This window comes from Lolium rigidum, chromosome 3 (assembly GCF_022539505.1).
Source record: "Lolium rigidum isolate FL_2022 chromosome 3, APGP_CSIRO_Lrig_0.1, whole genome shotgun sequence".
Taxonomy (NCBI): Eukaryota; Viridiplantae; Streptophyta; class Magnoliopsida; order Poales; family Poaceae; genus Lolium; species Lolium rigidum.
The window spans coordinates 111,133,398-111,140,417 of record NC_061510.1 but is presented as its reverse complement, the minus strand read 5'-3'; positions in this window follow the sequence as shown (position 1 = coordinate 111,140,417).

Here is a 7,020-nt window from a genome sequence, read left to right as displayed (position 1 = left end):
GAGGAGACGGCGAGGCCATTGCTGCTCGATGAATCGTTGGTGGAGAATTGGCCGGGCCATAGCCACGACAATTTCAAGGTGCGGCTTTTCTTTGGTCTCAAAATTTATAGTGCTCTGGAGATTTGCGGATTTTCTTTAGTCTTAAAATTTATAGTGCTCCGGAGATTTGCCTCAGGGATTTATATATGATGATGTTTTAGTGGTACACCAACCTATATGATATGCTCTTGTTCATTTAGGCATGTTGGTAGTGCCAGAATTATTGTCCAATTTAATTTTGTTCGCTAGCATTTCAGGGATCGAAGAACTCTTGGCGATAATAGGTGATTCATTACAATTGGTACCATAGCAATACATTTATAACGAGGAAAGAAAGGGAAAGTCAACATACGAGAGAGAGATAGAGAGAATGTGTAGTGCAATCTGCACACATATACGTGTGGTCACTTCTTATTGTTGCTGATTTTTTATTTATTTTACCTATACTTCCTTTAAAGGCCGCATTGCATTTTGTAGCACTCTGATAATTCATCAGCTAGGCGTAGTGGAGACCTGATTCTGCAATCCGGGGGATGAGCAAGAGTTGTATATGGATAAAATGGATGGAAAGAACCAAATATATTTGCATAATATTTATATCTGGCTTTCTATGGAATCGTTATGGTGGTTCGTTGGTTTTAAGTTAACAAGTGATATTGTTTTAACATTGTGTCTCTATTTTGCAGCGCCAACATAGGGCTCCTTTGATGACACTGCCCATACTGATTGATAACCCAACGCCTAGGGGAGCCGGAGCACGCCAAGCGGCCATCAGCAGACGCCGGCCGTGGATGGCAGGGAGGAAGGAAAGAGGGGTAGGCCATTGCCACTCGATGAATCGTTGGTGGAGAATTGGCCGGGCCAGAGCCACGACAATTTCAAGGTGCAGCTTTTCTTTGGTCTTAAAGTTTATAGTGCTCTCGAGATTTGTGGATTTTCTTAGTCTTCAAATTTATAGTGCTCCGGAGATTTGCCTCAGGGATTTATATATGATGATATTTTAGTGGTACACCAACTTATATGATATGCTCTTGTTCATTTAGGCATGTTGGTAGCGCCAGAATTATTGTCCAATTTATTTTTGTTCGCTAGCATTTCGGGGATCGAAGAACTCTTAGCGATAATAGGTGATTCATTATAACCAGGAAAGAAAGGGAAAGTCAACATACGAGAGAGGGATAGAGAGAATGTGTAGTGCAATCTGCACGCATATACGTGTGATCACTTCTCATTGTTGCTGATTTTTTATTTATTTTACCTATACTTCCTTTCAAGGCCGCATTACATTTTGCAGCACTCTGATACTTCATCAGCTAGGCGGAGTAGAGACCTGATCCTGCAATCCGAGGGATGAGCAAGAGTTGCATCTGGATAAAATGGATGGAAAGAACCAGAGTGACCACAAGGTGAGAAAGATCTCTTGCTGTGTACGGGTGTATATTTGAAACTGTTGTGATGTCAGTTTGAAAGAAAACATGGGAAATTGCTGTGTTTTTCTTTACGTGATGAATACATGTTTTATTTCCTTTCATTTAACTTAGGTTGTGGTTGGCACCTAAAAAATTATGTTTACTGGTACGACGATGATATCAGTTGAGCAATCATGTAATGCAGATAAATTAGGACACATGTTTCAGTTTATTGTCTATAATAAAAGTTCCTATCCCGTGGCAACGCACGGGCAATTGTCCTAGTTAGTACATAAACTTGAAAAGTGAGGCCCGGTGGTACACCAACTTGTCATGGCTTTGCAAACACATACAAAAGCGATCAGAAGCTAGCCACGTAGGATTTAGCAATTAGCAGAAAACTCCTTGGAACAAATAGAAAACAGAAATTTGTCTCACGTACACACGCTATCCACTAAACTTAAGGGCATCTCCAACCGGGCGACCCATCCCGCGCCCGCGCGTCCGGATGGGTCCAAACGGACAAAAACCCGGCCCAGCGCGCGGACCCATCCCTAAAACGGATGCCCGCGGCGTCCGGATCGCCGCAAACCCGGCCCAAATCTTGGACGGGTTTGCGTGGCCGCGGACGCGAAAGGCTGGTCGCTCGCGTCCGCCTCATGTCCGTCCCTGGCCCGCGTGTCATAGACATAGATAATATTTTTCATTAAATTAGGAGTCATTACATTTTTTTTTAACCTCTACTCTATCCTAAATACGTACGGGGCCGGCGGCGTAGCCGGCAACTCCTCGCCGGCTCGCCGTCGGGGCCGTGGATTTCATCGACGCGGGCGGCCTGTACGCGTGAGGATTCCACTCCAGCTTTACGGGCTGGGTGGCGCGGCGGCGGCGGCGGCGCGGGCCGCGGCGCGGGCGGCGGCGGCATCGGCGGAGGCCTTCATCCTCCTCCTTTCCGTCCGCGCACCTCGGGCGCGCTCGCGCTCCGCCTCTGCGCGGCGGGATCATCCGCCTCCCGCACGGCTCCAGGCTCCCGCAGGGCGGCGCGTTCCACGGCGGTGCGCGCCTCCGAGCGGACGCGGCCGGCGGCCCGGGCCTCGTGGTTCTCCCCGCCGCCGGCGCATGCGCTCTTGCCGGCCGCGCTCCGCCGAGTCGGCGTCCTCTCCGGGCGCGCCGCTCGGGCGAGGGCATCCGGATGAGGTGACGGGCTGCTCGCATAGCGAGCAGCTCGTTCTTCCGGCCGAGGAGGTCGCCTAAACGGCGGCGGCCGGCCCGCCAGGTGACCTCGTGCTCCTTGGTCACGCGCATGAGGTCGGCGAGGCGCTCCTCGATGGCGGCGTTGATGTTCGCCAGCGCGAGGTCCTCCTCTTGGACGGGCTCCTCGGCGGCGGTCGCACCCTCCTCCGCGGCCTCGTACCGGCCGGTCCGCGGTCTCGTGCCGGCCCTCCGCGGCCGCCTCCGCCATCTCCGCGTCGCCGGCCTTCTTGCCGCCGCCTCGGCAGCGACGCGGAGCGCCTCGTCGTCGGCGACCCACCGCGAGTCGGCGCGCTCCTCCTCCTCCGTCCGCGGGAACCTCGCCCGGGCGGCGAGGGAGAACTTGGCCCACGTGGTCTGCAGGGTGCGAGGCATGGCGCCGGAGAAGGTGGAGGGGGGAGAGGAAGGTGATGCTGGCTGTTTGAGACCGCCGCCGTCTTTTATAGCCGGCGGCCTGGCGGGAAACTAGGGCGCCAATGGCGTTCGCGCGCGCGGAACCTTGGTGCGCGCGGGAACTTTCCCGCGCGTTCCACCGCCCGCCATGGCTGTCCCGTCGAGGCCTCGCCATGGCACGGCGCCGCGCAAGGAAGACGAACCACGTGGCGTCTCTTTGGGTCGCCGCGTGGGCGCCGCGTGCGACCCAAACGGACACGCGGACGCGGGGCGCTGTTCGGGTGTCCGTTCGGCCACCCAAACGGCCCAAAACGGACGGCCCAGCGCGTCCGTTTGGGTCGCCCGGTTGGAGATGCCCTAAGGCCCAGCACCTGGTAGTCACCATCCTCAGCATCAAAGTCGCTGTCATAAAAATCTAAATCAATCTCTTCATCTATTGGTTCATCAAAAGATTGCTTGCCTCTTCTCTTCTTTTCACAAGGTACAACCATGTCCGCCATGTCCATCCTCTCATGCTCAACCTCTCTGGCACTTGCATTTTGCTCATTCTCAACAGCTCTCCCACTTGCATTCTGCACAAGCTCTACTGCATCTTCCTCAATCCGAGCATTGCCTAGCACATCACTTCTCAGACTCTTCACAAAGTTTGTGTGATCAACAAACAAACTCAGTGTCTTATGCACCCTGGCAGCTTCTATCATTGACACAATGTCAACATCATTCTCAATGCAAAGTAGCCCATCACTAAAATCTTTTCCAGGCTTACACCAAAACACTTGCATCTTCTCATCCATTTGAACACCAAGTCCTGACAGAAAATCATGTATCCAGAGAATTGACCAAGTGTCCACATTGCAATTATCAAAGAAATCTTGACTGCCATCAATGTACAGCAGGTCCTCATGCAATCCAGAAAAGAAACCATTGTGAAATATCTCGACTGAAAATCTATTAGCGTTTCCACCTTAAAAAAAGTATATGAAACAAGTTAGTAAATGTTCAGAATAGTGCAAAACATAATACAGGAAACAAATGCCAAAATTCAGTTAAACATGATAAGTACAAACATGAGTCTAGTTTTTGCGCTGAATTTACTTGTTCCGCAGCATTACGGTACAACAAATATGGAGGCTATAGTTAGTATTCAAAATCACTTAATAAATCCTTCCCAAGTTCGTATTCAAAATCATTTTGTTTCGTCAAAGAACAACTACACGGCCGGCCGATCGCCACAAGGCCAGTTCTTCAGTAATGGCTTTGAACACTTCCTGTTCGCTGTGCACAAAATTCAGTCATAACTAGCAGTGAAACAGGGCAGCCACTAAAAATTTCATAAACTGATGAGTAACTAAAATATCTTCACTAAAGAAACTACTACATTATAAAAATTTAAACCATGCAGTAGTTCATCAATTTTCATGCTCGGATGTGGATGAAAATTTACCCCTTTTCTGAATGCACGTAGTACCAAAATTCAGTTAAACATGAAAAGTAGAAACTACTGTATTTTTTTACCCTGCAAACTACTGTCTTTTATCACCTGTCACCAACAGTACATGTTCAACATCAACTAGTATTACCAGACTACTCTGCCGTGGCCTCGTTTGGCTGAGTTTCTGCAGGTTGCGCATATGAACTTCTAGAGAACGAATTATACACACTTCACAACTACTTTCATTTAGTTTCCCAGCCAACACGATGCAACAGCTCGGCCACCGGCTAGCCTACCACACTGGTCCTCACCCACAGACCCGCTACGCCAGCTCCACCAATGCAGGAGGCATGGCCGTTGACGGAGACGCGCAGGAGCAGGACCTTTTGCCGGAGGACTGGTGCCTGGTGATCGCGTAGTCTGTACCGGCGGCTGACTAGAGCCGATGGTGATTTTGGTCAGCTGAAATCATTTTCCGGAGTTGTACTTGCACATGATCCTCTAATACATGGCTACATCAAATCTTGCATCAAATAAAATCACATCTACTTCTAACTGTCAAGATGAGGACACAGAACAATACATAACATGAAAACCAATGGGAAATCTGGGCAACATGTTATCTAGTTCTAACGATCCATGTCCAGAATAAAAATCCATGGTTCATCCATCATGCCGGCCATGAACCCTAGCCGATCACGTTGGCTAGGACGGATGAAAGTCGCGGAATTCAGTCGAGAGGAGAAGCGGGAGAGAGGCTGACCGTAGTCTGGGGGCTGCATCTTCCACGCCCGGTGGTAAGCTTCGTCCGCCATGGTAAAAGGGGAGAACAGAATCGTCGACGCGCAGGAGCCAAGGTGAGGAGCGAGACGGCGGCAATGGCGGCGTGCACGACCTGCAATTCCAAGCCCAACCGACCAGGTGTTGGGCTTTAATACGTACGATACAGGACGTTTAGTCCATAGCCTGTGTACGTGAGACAAACTTCTGTTTTCTATTTGTTCCAAGGAGTTTTCTGCTAATTGCTAAATCCTACGTGGCTAGCTTCCGATCGCTTTTGTATGTGTTTGCAAAGCCATGACAAGTTGGTGTACCACCGGGCCTCCTTTTTCAAGTTTATGTACTAATTTGCTCCTTTTGTGCAAGTTTATGTATCCCAGGTGCTAATACCTCTTTCATTTTTATTTTTCTTTGAAAAATGTTCAGATATGAGAACTGTTCAGATTTCGAAAAAAAGGATCGGATTTTGAAAAGTTTTAGATTTTGAACATTTTTCATATTAGAATTTTTGAAAAACGTTTAGATTTAAAATTTGTTCATACATGAAATTTGTTCATATTTGAAAATCGGTTGGATTTAAAATTTATTCAGATTTGAAAAGGTTCGAAATTTAGAAGTAATGTTCAGATTTGAAAAAAAATCACATTTTACAAAAATAATAAGATTTGAAAAATTTTAAAATTAAAAAATGTAGTAATACGAAAATGTTTAGATTTTTAAAAAAGAAAAGAAAATGAAAATGTCGAAATGAAAAACCATAAGAACTTGAAAACGGGATAAATCAGGAATACAAAAACCAGAAAAGTAAAAAAGTAAAACCGGTAAAACTAGAGAAAACTTGACCGAAAGCTTCCCAAAACCAGGGAAAACCAAAGCCACATTGTGTTTGTGTTGCCCCATTTAGCGATCGCGGGTCTGCGTAACTCCTGAGCGGATGCTATTGGCGTCAAATAGGAATTGCCAAGGTGTCGCAGGTGTGTCATCGTGGTGGTTGGGACTGGGAAGTGTGTCGGTTGGGAGGGTGAGGACTGATTTTTTTTTTTTTAGGGGACTGAGGATTAGATGGGGCCTTCATGTAGCCACACATAGAGGATTGGGTTGGGACGATAACTTGGAATTTTCAAATAAATTTATGTTTATGTGCTTATTTTTTGTATTCCTAAAATTGCTAGCTAAAGTGGTTCTCATTTTTCAAGTTTAACTTCGGGTATCTAGTTTTATGCTTAGCCTGTCATGGTGGACTGGTGGTAGGGTGTGTCTGGTGATGTTTGGGTTACAAACAGATGGCAGCCTGCTTTTATTGAGAGGTTTGGGTATTTTCATTCCATTTTCTAAAAATATCACTCCAATAAACTTTAGTAGGAAGTAATTTCATGATGTGCACCCCTAAATCAATTATGTGTGGCAAAAGCGTTCAATGGGTTATCTTTTTTTTTTGCGAAGCTCAAGCTGGCTTGGATGCTTCAACATGATCAGCTTCCGAGCGATTCAGAGTTGTGAAACACCACCACCTTTATAGATTTTTGCAAAGATTTTGTAGGGTTGCAGAAGGTGTTGGCATCATAGCCATACAGGGTGCAGCCTGAGAGACGGAGACAGGACATAGCACACAAAGTAGATGAACAAGACACAATAGGAGTATGGCATATTGGAGTATAAGCCTATAAGTTGATATCTTAGGCTAAGAAAGAACTTGTGCAAACTAGTTTAAAACCA